The sequence below is a fragment of the Choloepus didactylus genome, chromosome 3 (assembly GCF_015220235.1).
Source record: "Choloepus didactylus isolate mChoDid1 chromosome 3, mChoDid1.pri, whole genome shotgun sequence".
Lineage (NCBI taxonomy): Eukaryota > Metazoa > Chordata > Mammalia > Pilosa > Megalonychidae > Choloepus > Choloepus didactylus.
The window spans coordinates 56,736,151-56,751,670 of record NC_051309.1 but is presented as its reverse complement, the minus strand read 5'-3'; the positions used below and the strand labels follow the sequence as shown (position 1 = coordinate 56,751,670).

The following is a 15,520-nucleotide window of genomic DNA, read 5'->3' as shown; positions in this document are numbered from 1 at the left end:
GATGTGATGTTATCTGAGGGCTGAGGGCTGAGGGCCCTGTCATTCTCGTTCACTGCACAGTACCCAGGGCTCAACAAAGGCCCGGCCCACCCAAGCGGCTCAACAAATATTTGTTGATTAAATGAATGAATAACACTTGGTTGACTGTTTCTCTCCTAAAGGGGTTGTTGATGCAAGGTTCCCAGACTTCTGGATTTCTCAGACCAGTAATATTTCAAAAAATATTTTTCAGGACCTACATAATGATGTCAACTTATCATGTGTTAAACACATCAGAACAAAACAGTCAACCAACACCTCTATGATGACTATCTTATGGAAGAAAAGCCTTTAAAATTTTTTTTTTAAAAAGGACCTTTCACCATAAATAGGTAGGAGACATCTAATCTAAGAATAAAAGTAAGTTATTTAAATTCAGCACATATTGCTTTTTTGGAAAATTGGCAGAATGTCCTTATTTTCCCCTTTTCATCACGATCAGGGAAAATGTCATGGCTCAGAAGTAGTTCTTAGATCAGTGTTTAGAAATTAGATATACTTGGCCCTTTTTATTCTCTGCGTAGTGTCTTGTATTAATTCACTTCTAGTTTGCCACATTAAAAAGTTTCCTTTCCTTTCAGATGCAATGTATCAGATCTACATTTCCCACCTATAATTTACCGGTTTGCCTACAATACTTTGTCGTTATGATTTCCTTCTTTTTTTCTTCTTTGCCTTTTGCCATATAAGTCTTGCTATTTTATGAGAATTGGCTTTAAGAGGTTAGGTCTCCCCTTATCTTTGCCATCCTTGAAAACTTATTGGTAATAGCTGGTATTCTCATAATTCCTTCTATTCAAGTAGCTTAACATGCTTTGCATAGTATCCCCTAATCCTCTAATAAAGCATTTTCTACTTAGCTATGTGGGAGGCAGGCATTCTGTACTAAGGCCCAGCCTTGGTGACTTGCGTGTTTTAGGTTTTCTGACAACTTATTCCCATGTTCCAGGCTTCTCCTTGGTAACAGGAAGCTGAATGATGGATCCAGGATTGGGGGACTCTTGAATGCGGTAATTCTATCTTCAGCATCCAGAGGCTGCTATCTTGACAAAACTGCGTGGCTGACAGCCTGGCAAAATTAGACCCTCAAGTGGTTCCACCTTATTTTTGCAATGAAGATGTTACTACTTAAAAAAAAAAAAAAATTGCTATTAAAATAAATTTGTTGTTCACTGTAGTAAAGGATACCATGAAAAGTATTATTCCTTCCTATAAACTCAATTTCATGATAGGTGTATTCAGTGCTTTTTCTTTTCCTTATTTTTTTTTTCCTGGAAAGGAGCAAACTTTCCCTGGCTGGCTGTTTCCAAGAGACGTCAAAGAAAGCAAATTGTGCTAAGATCACCATCTAGTGTTTCACTTTGAAGTTACAGCTGGAGACACATTTTAAGCTTTCCCCTTCTGGTAATGAAAGGGTCTTTTTGCTGTGTGTCATGCTGTGTTGACTGTTCATTTTTACAATTGCTTTGAAATTGGATTTGCCCATGATCTAGGCTTTTGATGACTAATATTTTGTATGCTTTAATTTGTCCACGTGAGTGCACGAGCACATGATTTGTTTTATTGATTTTAAGTGAGGATTGGTTTTTAAATAAGGGTCTAAGTTTTCTTAAGGTTGATTCTTCAGGTCTCAGGTCTCACCATTTGCAAGAAGCCTTCTATGATCTTTCCCTAGCCCCACTCTCCACCATGTGGTGGTTGCCTCTTCTATGCATTTTTAAAGACTCTGTGCATACACATCATAGCTCTTATCACTCCAGGCTGTAACTGGCTGTTCACTTGTTTCTCATTCAATAGGGTATATGAGCCCTGTGGGCAAGTATTGGCTTTCGGGATCTGTATTAAAACCCAAACCTAGCTCTTGGAGGTGCTCAATAAATACTTGTTGAATGAAATGAATGAGTGAATTAACAAATGAAAAAGTTTTCCAAATAAAATTAAAGGACAAGGCCAATTTTTTTTGCCCTTTTAACTCCCAGCTATCCCCTATGCTCTGTAAAATAATCTATCTTGAAAAAACTGAATTTAACAAAGCCAGTAATTCTATGTAAGATCTTGGCAAAATAATCAAATTTCTGGTCTGAGAGCAAACCCTTGAATTCCAAGTTGAATGGAGCTCTGATGATGATTAGGATACAACTGCTTTTCAAAATCAGATTCCCTGCTCTTTCTGGTAAATTTACAAGGCAGATCATAGCTATTTTTCTCTTATACCAAGTCCCAAATCAGCCCTGAGTTGTTTAAAAATTCATGCTTGCTCATTTGCAGCAGAAACCAGAGCACTGAAAACTAGAAAAGGAGAAGTGGGGGAGCCTGGCAAAGGGGAGGTACCCTTTACGGGATGCCCTTGTCTCTTTCTTAGACCCTCTGGGACCTGGGGTGAGCTCCTAAGTCAGCCTCCTGTTTCTTGGGAGAGATGCTCTTTATCGAGCCCCCCGATGTGGTGCCAGACCAGTGCCTTCTCCCCAGCAGAGCCTCTGCCTGTGGTTCTCAGGACTCAGTTCCTCTCAGTCTCACTCAGAAAGAAGCTGGTCTCATTCTGATCAGACTGGCTAGTCTGGCCAGTCTAGCTTTCCCAACGTGCTTAGCTATGCCAGACTTTGATCTCACTTTGGTTTTGAAAGAATACACAGTCCCCGAGAACACAGGTGAGGGTGTTCATTCATTTGGAAGAAGGCAAACTAAAGCATTCCTAGAGCCTCAAATCTTCATGACTCTCAGAATTGGGGCCGAGATATTTCTGACAGTGCACAAGTCTTTTGGAATATAGTCATCTTCTCTACTGGATTATGATTGCTACAAAGAGAAAGAACATGCCTTGTTCATGTTCTAAGACTCCACAGGGTTACAAAATCTTATATACAGTAAGCACTCAATAAATACTGTTGGATGGAATGGAATGTTCACAATTTGATTTTCACTTTTACTGGGTGCTCATTTAAAAAGATATTAGTGGTTCTCAGCCTTTTTAGCAGGAGGCACTTCTTTTGTAATTTCTCCACCTTGGATTCTATATTTGGAAATAATTTGTCCCCCAACCTACCAAGTAATCATTAATTAATTTTTCCATTTTTTATTAAGCAAAGTTATGCATAACTCCCAATCAGAATTTCTGATCAGCATAAATAGCTATTCAAAGAAGTAATTTGATGTGTCAGGCGTTGGCTCCTACTCATTCTGATTCTTGCATTATTAGAGACTCTGGGCTTGGATAGGCTGCCTCTGGCCTCAGATCCATGGTCAAGTTTGCTACTTACAACATCACCCCTTCCTATCAATATACAGCTTAATGGTTAGAAACACTAGCTCTGGAGTCTGTCTGCTGCATGGAATCCCAGCTCTGCCAGTATATGCTGTGTGACCTTGAGCAAGCTACTTGACCTCTCTGGGTCTCTGTTTCCTTATCTGTAAGGGAGATAATAATGGCACCCATTTCATGGGGTTAGGGTGAGGGTTAAATGAGTTGATATATGTCAAGCATTAAAAACTACTTAGCATATAGAAATGCTTGATAAATGTCAGTTCAAAGACATATAATAGCTCACAAAATACTGAAACTAATCTTACATTGTTCCTAATTCATTTTTCTGTTGAGGAAACAATGCATCTTTGGGCAGTGGTGGTATTGTGGCTTACAGGGCTATCTGAAAAGCAAGCACAGTTGACTCATTTTAGGACCCTTCCTTTGTGGATGTTGGGCCTGAGGATTCATGGTTGGAAGATTCTACGTCTTACATTCTCCAGAGAGAGTTCATGGTAGAGACTGCTAGTTATTTCCCTGACAACCTCTCATGCCTTCTCCTTAACTAACAGAACTTTTATTGGGGACAGCATTATGCCTAGTTAAAAAAGTAAAACACACAGAAAATCAAACTACCCTTCCATTTCCCAGCCTCCATTGTAGATAAGAGTAGCCAAGTTCTTAATAAGGGGCTGATGCCTGTGGCATACCATTTTTTCTCTTCCCCTTCTTCTTACCTGGAACTCAGACACAAGGGCTGGAGGTCTAGCAGCCGTCTTGAGGCCACAAGGCACTCGGAGCCTTTTAAGGAAGACCAAAGAGCAATAGAAAAGGAATCTAAGTCCCTGATGACACTGTGGGCCACCACACTCCCTGTAGATTTCCTGCTTCCTGATTCTTTGTTACCTGAGAAAAATAAGATCCTTAGTTTGTTAAAGCCTCCTGTTTTTCTGGGGGGTAGAGTGGAGTCTCTGTCACTTGGAGCTGAATATAATTCCTGATACAAAAGTCCTTAGTAAAAACTTACTTTTGTCTAAAGCCTGCTCTCTTCTCATATTCAATGGAAAGACCTGTTTCTGCAGTTGTGAGAAAAAAAAAATTGTGGAGTTTGGAATGATTATCCAAGAAACTGATAGACCTATCATTTGGGGGAACGAAAGGGCTGAACATTTTTTTAAAAAGGGGCAGTCTGTACATCATGCCTCTCCTCAAGGAATAATCCTTAAAGTGGTTAATAGAGTTATTAGTTTAGCCAAGGTTGGGATCTCCCATTCAGAACAGGATTGAATCAGTTGTGGTGGCAAAACTTCTTTTCAGCTTAAGGTAAGTAATCCCATGGGTGATATTGGGTAAGATGATCTGATCCTAGTTAGCAGGAGTCCTGGGGTCTCTGAAATATTATTTGAGCTATAAAATTGGGAGAAATCACACATACAGTCATGAATGGAAGATTGTGCCTTGCAAGTCTTCTTATGAAGGAGGGGCAATTACGAAGTTGAGACTTGGAATTATATTCACTTATTTGCTCTATGATTCTGCTAAATTTATTTAAATTGGGCAGCCTGTGTCCTCATCTGTAAAACAAAGTGAATACACATAGTAACAACCCATAGGGTAGTTGTAAGATTAAATGAGGTTTACTGCAATAGCAGCATGCTTAGCGTATGGCCTGGCATACGAGTTAAGCACCTAATTCAAACACACCAAAGACTCGCTGTAGGACTTCTGTCCCCAGATCCTGCAGTGTTCTAGCCAGTTCTCCTGTGCTCGGGACACAAGGCAGGCAGGTTAACCATCAGAATCTACAGACACGTCATTACCAGTCAGCTCTATCACTCTCCCTTCTGAAGGCCTCAGTCTAGAAAGCCCCTCTTCACCGCCAGCCCCCAACTGCTTACCTCTTAAGCCCCAGCTAACGTCACTTCCTTTCTGTAGCCTGACCTTGACGTTCAAGAAAATAAGCAAGTCCTCTCAGGGCTCTTTAGCTCGCAATCACAGTTATTTCTCCCCCTTGCCAGGCTGTGAACTCTGGAAAGGCAGGGACCACATCTTATTTTTATTTCCCAGGACATACTTTGTGCTCATCATATATTAATCCCACAACAAATATTTGTGGGAATAAAATTTTCAGTGTTGTGAATTCATTGAGAGAGCCTCTTCACCTCTTAGCCATCTCATTGCTCCATTCTATTTAAATTCCTAGAAACAGCATTACAAAGGGAAAGAAGCAGCTCAGGGGATGTATCTTTCAACCAAGGCTAAGAGCATAAGAGAGAAACAGGGATATGTTAATTGTTAAATAATCAATAGAGGTAGCCCTTGGATTAAGATATAAGGGAAGTGCTCCAGGGACATACCAGGCAGCCAATAAGAAGCTGTGGCTTTAGATGAGTTTGGCCAAGTGCTTTGTCCTTTGATAACAGTCAGCTTTCCCTAGAAGAGTAGTCCATGGGGAGGCAACATCCCCCATCCTCTAGATTTTATATGGATGGAGCATTGAAACAACCACTGCTAATTTTTCTTTCCAAATCCCCTGCCACTACTGTGCTAAAAGAATGAAAAAGAATACATGAAGTTCAAAGGCATGTCAGGATGGGACCAGATCTATAGCGTCAACATTGCAACTTAAAGGAAATGCTATATCCTTGGAGATGCAGAAGTCAGTCTTATTGAGGGAGCAGCTGGTTCACTTAAGAATATATTTATGCCTGGGTGTTTAGGAATCTTATGGGTGGTCTGAATTGAGATGTTTGTTCATGGGAGGTTACACAAGAGCGGAGAGGGTGCCGTGGTGGGAGAAGCCCCTGCATTTTCTAGAACCAAGTTCAAATAAGAGACACTTCTTGGTATAGGACTCCCTAGTTCCAGGGGTGAGATATATTGACGGGGGTTAGCTCCTGTACCGTCAGAAGCTGTAAGATGGAGGCAAGGAAGAATTTTACTTCCTTCACGTCTCTCTTCCTCTAAGGGATGGAAAGGGGAGCATGAATGGTTCCCATCCTCAGAGTCAATAAAAGGCAACCTCCAAATTACTTATAGAGTTGTGGGTTCTGTAGGAGGATGTGGGGCTGGGGGCATTCCATTCACTAACTAGTTAGCAACCACCAAGCTTCCTGTCTAACTCAAGCAGGGCACAACACTGGGGAGAACTGGCATAACCAGACTGAGAAGAGGCAAAGAAATTCACCCCCCACTCCCCATCCCCTGCCGGGCTGCCAGAGTCTAAGAGGCTTGGAAGATGAATTGAGCCTGTGCCCAGAGCTTGGGGACTGCAGGTTTCCCAGGAACCACCAGAGAGAGGATTAAAGAGGCGCATTACAGAGGGCTGCTATTGTGGGGCCAGCATTTGTGGATCAGAAGACGATGGAATCATGGCCTCTTTATTAGGGAGTATCTCAGTTCCATCTGTAACCGTGGAGTCTAGAGTTGAGGAGCTGGGTCAGTGGCCAGGTTTACAGAAAGGAGGCAAATAACCTCGTCATGGCCAGTTTCAGATGGAGACTTTTCTCCATCTCCCTCCTCCCAGCCCAACCAGAGCAGCGATGCTGGGAAGAGAGCAGGGGGACTGGCCCACACCAGCCCGTACTGAGAGGGAGGGCAGCTTTGACTCCAAAATGGTATTGAAAACTTCAGATGAACTGGACTAAGTCTTGATAACCAGACTGAGACTGTTTTAGTTATCAAAAATGAATAAATAAGTATGGGACTGGATTGCTACTACTTAAAAAGGAGTCACTACCCAGTGGGAAAATGGGGGCTTTGATAGTGCACATGGAGGGCAGCAAACCGGAAAAAAATATAATAAAATCATTTCACCCTTTGTATGCCAATGAGTTGGACTTGTTCCTAAACTGATTTTGCATCTCTGTATGTATGTATGTGTTTATACTCTGCTTTTCCTAAAAATTATATGAGGCCACATTTAAAGATGTCTATGGAAAGTCAGTTCACTTATTATCTAAGCCCTGAATATCTGTGTCTAGTTACTGTGGCTGGTCTTAAGAACATCTCTTGAGCATGAACTTTGTCTATCAAATTTGAACATCACCCATATCAGAGCCTTAGCAAAGGAAGCATGACAAAAAACCCTGGGATGACATGGTCGTGCTAACATCATGAAGGTTAGTGATTTTCTTTGTAAGTAGGCCGGTGTTAATGAATTCATGTTTTCTACTAATGAAGAAAAATCTTTCCCAGATGTGGTCTTTCTGACACTCATGAGGATGTATTCACTGGCTGTTATGGGGGTTAGGGCAATGGGATCATCTTCTCCTTGCTGATGTTTTGATAACTGGCAGTTTCAAGGCGGCGCCGATGGAGCTGCATGCTGAAGCCAGTGGAAGAAACCATCCTGCAGGAGGTAACTTTAAACACACACACACATTTTATTTAGAAATAAATTTAGATTTTCAGAAGAGAAAATAGTACAGAGAGTTCCCATATACCATTTACTCAGCTTTCTGCTAATGTTAATGCCTAATGGATCCGTGGTACATTTGTCAAAACTAAAAAATTAACATTGGTACAATCCTATTAACCAAATGAAAACGTTTCCCACTAATGTCCTTTTTCTATTCTAGAATTCAATCAAGAATACCACATTGCATTTAGTCACCATGTTTCCTTAGTCTTGGATGAGATAACTTAAAATAAGGAGTCCTTCTGAAATGTGCATCCCTGGCCTTGGGGTTCAGTGGCCAGGAGTAAAGGACTCAAGCCATGAATAAAGCAAGACTGGACCCCTAGGTTTTCTGCCAGAATTGATCTTAGGTCAACTCAAAGATTCTCAGAGCATACCCACTGGAGTTGCCTGTGCCCTTCTCCATTTTATGAAGGCACCAAAGATAGATAATTGTGGTTCCCACAGTATTTATTTGGAATTACCTGTTAGGGTAGGGAAGTGTCAGGATTCTATTTCCATTGGATTGTGGAGACTCTGAAGCTCAGGAAACAAAATGGCAGCAGCTGGATTTTACGTAGTTGCGGTGACTTCCCATCCTTTTCCCTTCTTTCTTCTCCTAGCTCCTGCTTCTCTGTGCCAGGGATTTGCCTCTCAAATCCATTCCCCTTCCTCTTCCTACTCTGCTCTGTAGTGCAAGGGGCAAGGTCCCTGCAAACTACATTTCCCAGGCTTCCTTGCCAACTGGGGTACAATGATGTTCAGCCAAGGCACGCCACAGGCAGGAGATTGAAGAGCAGAAGGAGGGGAGAGCCCTTCTCCCCCTCTCTCTCTGCTTTGGTTGGGGGTATCTCTAGGAGTGGCTGGACACTCCCACCTGGTTCTTCTGCTGGGTGGTCCAGGCTCTGGGTTCTGGAAACACCCCCTCTTCTCTGTGTCCCTCCAGCAGTAGAGGTTGTAGCAACTGCCGGCTCCTGCTAGTCTCTGAGTTGCCTCACTGTGTCTTATTTGGCTTTTTAACATTTCTAACACCTTGGTAACTATTTCTTGATATGAAATTCCATTGATTGAGCTCCCTGGAATGGGTTCTGTTTTCCTGACTGGATTTTAATTGATAAAGATCCCCCAATCCACCCCCTCCTTCCCCAACCCCACTAGCACAGAGTTGCTGAGAGATTAAGTCTCTCTTAAAACTGTTCAGTATTTGTCATCACAAGTAGGGCAGGGGATACATTCGGTCAAGTGAGGGTTCCTGGGCTCGGGGGCATGAATCCAGGCAGAAGGCTCCACTTTCTTCCTCCATCTTTGGCCTTGCCAATAACCACTAATGTGACCTGGTCTATATTGAGATAAACTAAGAAATTGCTAAATTCAAGGACTTCTGACTTAAAAAAAAATGACAATTTCATATTATTCAACCTAAAACCTAATAGAAAAAGAAATAGGCAAAAGGTAGTAAGAAAATTGCTAAAAATAAAGCTAATGTTTATTGTGTGTTTATCATGTAGAAGACATTGTAAGTTACTTTAAACAGTAATAATGATGATAAACTCTTCCATGAGGCCTATTTTAAATGAACTACAAAGATTGACTCATTTAATCTTCAAAACAACCCTGAAAGTTGGTATCATTTTATCCCATTTTATGGATTAGGAACAGATAAGTTAAGTAACTTCTCTAAGGTCACACAGTAAATGGCAGGGTCAGGACTTAAAGCCAGGCAACCTGGCTCTGGAGCTTGTGCTCTCAATCACTCCCCTATAGATTGTCTTAAATAAAATAGATGTTATTATATCTGAGAAACAGAATCATTAAATAATTTGCCCTAAGTCACACAGCTAAGAATGAGCTAAGATGGCATTTGAAGCCAGTACCATCCAATTCCTGAGCTTAAGTGCTTCCCTCTTCCATGCCCACTTTGTCCCCACTTTGTCCTGTGAGGTCTCTAGCACTCTACTTCACCAGATTCTCCTTTCTGTGCATACCAAGAATATTAATGTTTCACCTGTGTGTCAATTTTTTGCTGAATTTGTTGAGTTTTCCTCACTGTGAGACCTTAGAACCTCACCCATGTGTGTAACCAAATCAGGGGCAAATACTGTGGTTTGTGTTAAGACCCTGGCCAGGTAAGGAATTGAAGCATCTCTTTCAACTGGTATGCTGGACAGACTGAGACACCTTCCATTTCAGACACCTTCCATTTCTTTCTTATGAAATTTGACAGTTAATAATGACCCTTGGTTGCATAGTTTATAAGTGTTTTTATGTTGTAACTGTACAGTGTCAAAAAGCACGGAGACCACAGATTCTTTGTTTAGCGGAGATGCATGGTAAAATCCCTGCGATTTCTTTCGGTTAAAGAATCTGTGATCTAGGTGTGACACTAATACAAGCAACATTCAATTTCCAGGGTGTTGCAGCATTTAAAGTGGCCACAAGAGGGCTCCATTTCTTTTCCCCAAATGTCCAAAGCAGTAAGAGCTTTTGGGGCCCCAGATGTGACATGCTATTCTGGACACAGTAATTAAACTGCATTTAGTGCAATTTACCAAAAATAAATGAAATGGTTTGTTTGGTGGAATAATAAATTCTATCATTTCTTTAACTTCTGAATGCAAAGAGGGAAAGCTTTGAGTAAAATGAATTTGTTCTCCAACAGGCATTCACAGGAATTTTTTCTATTCCTATTTGCACAGTGGCGTTTGAAAAGCAGTCATTCTATAGATTGAATTTCCTTAAAATACTCTTTTGTTTGTGTAATTAACAGTCTTAATAAGTCTTTCTGAAAAACAGATAGTAATTGAGATGTCAAACCATCCTGAGCTTTCTTTCTAAGGCTGTATATCAGTCAAGGTCCAATCAGGAAAACCTGATTTCCAATCAGAAACCACACTTGATATTTCAACAGAGGAGATTTAATATGGAAAATTGGTTACCTAGGTGTGGGAGGGCTGAAGGAACAAAAAAAGGAACCATTGAGGTAGCAATGTGTAGTGTCTACAATTAGGGCTGGGGAAATGAGGGGAAGGAGATTGGGATTATCAAAACCTAGAAGCCCAGTGGAGGGTCCCAGTAGACCTCTGGGAGGGAGCACCACCAGGCTGTGCTGATACCTCCAAGAGGGTGCAGTGAGGGTGGTTCTTGCAATGCCGAAAGTAGGTGGACACTAACAATGTCAAGATGAAGGTTTTTGCTCAGGAAATGTTGGTAGAAGCAGCAACCCCCACCCCCAGGTGTCTGATCTCCTTCTGGTGCCCTCAGTAGGCAGAACGTAACAGGGAGCCAGTTGCATAAAGAGAGATATAGCCCTAGCATCTCTGAGCAGAATATAGAATGGCAGCTTTGGAACTAAGAGATAATAGCTTAATAACTGGCACAGTCCACCCCTTTGGCTACTCAGCTACTAAACATACTTTCTAAATATGTTTTCTTGGGTTATAGACATTATCATTTTCCATTACCTTTTACTAAGGATATATGAAGAAATGACCTGGTGAATTCCCTGGGTTCTAGACACAGTTTTTGCATAGCAGAAATCCAAGCCCTTTTAGTAATCAGGATCAACCAGTATACCAACTCACTTCTCTACGTGTTAACTCAGCAAGATGAGGAAATCCAAATAGCCAACTAGCAGTCTCAACTTCCAGATCAGTGGAGCAATTTTTGCATCACTTAGTGGAAGAATTTCTCCATTATGAAATTAGACCTCCAAACCAGAAGAACCCCAAATAGCATAGACAGAAAGCAAAAATTCTGTGTGTAGAATATTAGGCATAATAGTGAGAGAAGCCATTTTTACTTCCACTCCTTGATTCCTGGCCCCATGTGTTCTGGCTAAGGGAGAAATAGCACTACACATTGGTCACTGATCCATAGTAAATATGGCATCCTATGAGATAGAGCCCTGATCTTCAGGATGTTCTCTCCACTTGTGCTGTAATTGAGTCTTTGGTAGGCTAGTCCACTGTTCTATTAAGCCAGCTGCTCCTGGGAGAAGGGGTATGCGATGAAAACACCAAATTCCATGGATGTGAGCCTGTGCCAGTTCGGATGTGTTATGTCTCCCAAAATGCCATTATCTTTGATGCAGTCTTGTGTGGGCAGGAAACTATTGGTGTTGATTGGGTTGGAGACTTTTGATTGGATGTTTCTGTGGAGATGTGCTCACTCAGCTGTGGGAGGGATCTTTCATTGGGTAATTTCCATGGAGGTGTGGCCCCACCCATTCAGCGTGGGCCTTGATTAGTTCACTGGAGCACTATATAAGCTCAGACAGAAGGAGTGAGCTTGCTACAGCTAAGAGGGACACTTTGAAGAATGCACAGGAGCTGAGAGAGGAACTGCAGTTTACGAAGACATTTTGGATATGGCCTTTGAAAGCAGACTTTTGCTCCGGAGAAGCTAAAAGAGGACAAAGACCCCAAGAGCAACTAAGAGTGACATTTTAGAGAGAAGCTAAAGCCTAGAGAGGAACGTCCTGGGAGAAAGCCATTTTGAAACCAGAACTCTGGAGCAGATGCCAGCCATGTGCCTTCCCAGCTAACAGAGGTTTTCCAGACACCATTGGCCATCCTCCAGTGAAGGGACCCGATTGCTGATGTGTTACCTTGGACACTTTATGGCCTTAAGACTGTAACTGTGTAGCCAAATAAACCCCCTTTATAAAAGCCAATCCATTTCTGGTGCTTTGCATCCTGGCAGCATTAGCAAACCACAAGAGTCCCATGCCACAGTTTTATTTTTCTGTGAGATGAGTTCCTGGTCAAAAGCAATGTTACATAGAATTCTCTGAATGTGACTAAGTCATTATGCAAATTTAATGATGCAAAACTTTGTTAAACATGAGTTTTTGTGATGACCAACATACATCTTGGCAGATGTCTTAGCTCCCTAACAGCTATGGTAAATGCCACACTATAGATTGGCTTAAATAATGGAAATTTATTGTCTCATGGTTTTGGAGTCTGGAAGTTGTGCTCCCTCCTTGGATAGGTAGAATTCTGTCTGGCCAGCAATCCTTGATTTCCTTGGCTTTCCCATCACATGGCAATGTCCTCTCCTTTCTCTTCCAGGATCCATTGACTTCCAGCTTCTTGTTCCTCCTGTGGCTTTTTTCTATAGGGACTCCAGTGATAGAATTAAGAGCCACCCTGATTCCGTTGGCCACACCTTATCTAAAAGTATCATCTTCAAAAGTTTCTATTTACAATGGGTTCAAACCCATAAGAATGGATTAAGATTAAGAACACATATTTTTCTGAGGTACATAATTCAACCTACTACAGTAGAGAATAATCCATTGGATGATGGTGTCCTAAAAATCAGGCTAGATTTTCCCTCTTTCAGGCTTTTTTCTATGTTTCAAGATAAGGTTTTATATTTATTTGAGGGAAGATATTTTGGGGGCCAAGGATCTTATTCATAGTGAATCAGATTTTCACCATGTCTACATTTCAAAATAAGGCTCTGTCAGGAAGCAAATTGGAAAGAGGGATGGGGAGGAGGTCACACATGCATTTTGAGGCAAATGTTTGCCTGAAGTTGACTTGGCTTCATTCTCAGTGTTTATTTTTCTAATCCTCAGTATTTTCTGTGATCCTCAGTATTTATAGCATCATTTGGTGAAAAAAAAATGGTTATCCTGACCCATGCACATTAATTATCATTTATATTTATGTATTTATTTATGCTAGGAGAAGCAAATAGATGTATTTCTTATACTCAGAAGGTCCAAGGACTTAAGAAATTTTCCCTCTGTTTTGTTTAATAGTTGTATTAGTCAGGGTTCTCCAAAGAAACAGAATCAACAGGACACACAACACACACACACACACATATGCACACACAGACATTTATTATAAAAATAAGGAATTAGCTCACATGACCATGTGGCTTGGCAATTCTGAACTTCATAGTACCGGTTGCAAAGTGATGCTGAAGTCCTTAGTTCCAATTCCCCAGGGGAAGCTGGCTGGCTGGAATTTTTGGCAAGGACCAATGCTGTATTTGAGGCAGAAATTCTTCTTTTTGATTTCTGAAATCTTCAGTACTGGCTTTTAAGACCTCCAACTGATTGGAGGAGGAGAGTTCCCACATTGCTGAGGGCAATCTCCTTTGTTGATAGTAGATGCAATCAACTGATTATAGGTGCAAATCCCATCTACAAAATACCTTTACAGTAACAAGCACACCAATGCCTGATCAAACAATGAGACACCATAACCTAGCCAAGTTAACACATGAAATCAAACATGGCATCACTGTTATGGCAACAGTTTTTAAGTTTAGTGCTAGTTTTCAAGGTGATAACACCTTCATTACATAGCACCAATACCATATCTGATACTAACCATGCCTAGTGTTTTTACATGCATTTGAGGATCTTACAAACTCGCTCCACCCCTGAACATTTTAGGACTAAAATTATAATGACCAATTCATAAGGGAGGGCATATCTAGAATACAAACATTCTAAAGCATTAAGCCAATTCTAAATGGTCACTTGGTTTTCCATAGAACAAAAACCCCCATCCTTCCACTTTGGTTGATTGATTTTTCCACATTTCAATAGCTTGTGTCTTTGTTTGTTTGGTCAAATTCTCAACACCCTTATGACTATTGAGAAAAGAAAGTTGAACTCTTCTTTAAATATACATATTCATGAATGCTTTTATCAAAAATTTAATGAAGATTTACTTTATACCAAGAAATAGCCTAAATACTGGGCACACCCTGATATGGTTATTTCTCTAGGTTAGCTAGCCCTAGTGGCCCAGTAGGATTATAATAACTGGAACAAAAATATAATTCTCTGGTTCCTCTGCCCATGAGAACTCCAGTCTCATCCTAATGCCTCCCTCTGGTTTGGGGGTTGTGTGGAACGTGTCAGTGTACCCACAGAAAGTCATCTTCCTCTGCCGCTCCCCACCAGGGCTATCTGCCTTGCATGGCCAAGAATTCACCCTTTGTGACCTTCCTCCAGGGCATGTGTAAACTGTGCTCTAGTAAGCACTGAGAGTCGAAATAAGAAAACCTGAGTCTGATGTCATATTCAAAGGATGAGGACGGTACCAGAAACAGAAAACCACACTGGGGTCAAGAGCTGTGTGAAATGAAGAGTAAGAGTCTAAGAACCTACCTTAAATAGGTTTTGGAGGCAGGGCTCCCACCCAAGATCCTTGCTCAGCTCCAGGGAGCTCCACTCACATATATCACAGGGTGATAGGCACCCCCTGAGCTGCACAGTGCTCAACCTGCACAACTGTACGATGTGGCTTTGCTCTGAGGCCTGCTGCCTTTTGTCTTGGGCACTGGTACCTTGGAACATGGAGAGTGTGACTTGTAGGCCAGGACTGGGCAGACACACCAGCCTCTTCCTCAACTCTCTATCATCTTCTCCATCAGAATCAATCACTCTTTACCACATCAATGGCTTCATCCACTCTAAGCACTACCTCTATGCTTGAGCCACAAGCAGCATTCCCCCGTTTCCTTGGCTTCATATAGAATCTAGTGATAACCACTTGCTATTTGACTCAGACTTCTAAAAAAGTTTCTTCTCTCAGGAAGAAGGCAGTCTGACTATTTTTCCCACTGTGAAGAACTTGGCTGTCCTCAATACCAGCTCCCACTTCAGCTTGCACCCTCAACAATTTTATCTGGATGAGTGTTTTTCTCATCTGCTATGCCATCTGAAATATTCAGATTAACTCCTGTTCGCAGGGTCTTTGGGTTCTTTTTCTCAATATCAATGCTCAGCTTCTAGATATGTGTCTTTCCCGTGAGGCTCCTTGACTTCTCGTGCAAATAGACTCTGCTAAAGCTCCACCCCCTTGACCCTC

General features: G+C 41.5%; 1 long non-coding RNA gene across 2 annotated transcripts in view; it reads left to right on the top strand.

Moving 5' to 3' along the window:
• The window catches only part of LOC119529427, a 62,299-nt gene extending 61,123 nt beyond the window's left edge, over nucleotides 1-1,176 (top strand). For both annotated transcript variants that reach the window (XR_005215866.1, XR_005215864.1), the window contains exon 7: nucleotides 989-1,176. This is a non-coding gene — a long non-coding RNA (uncharacterized LOC119529427). The remainder of the gene's footprint in view (nucleotides 1-988) is intronic.
• Nucleotides 1,177-15,520: the final 14,344 nt, after the last annotated feature.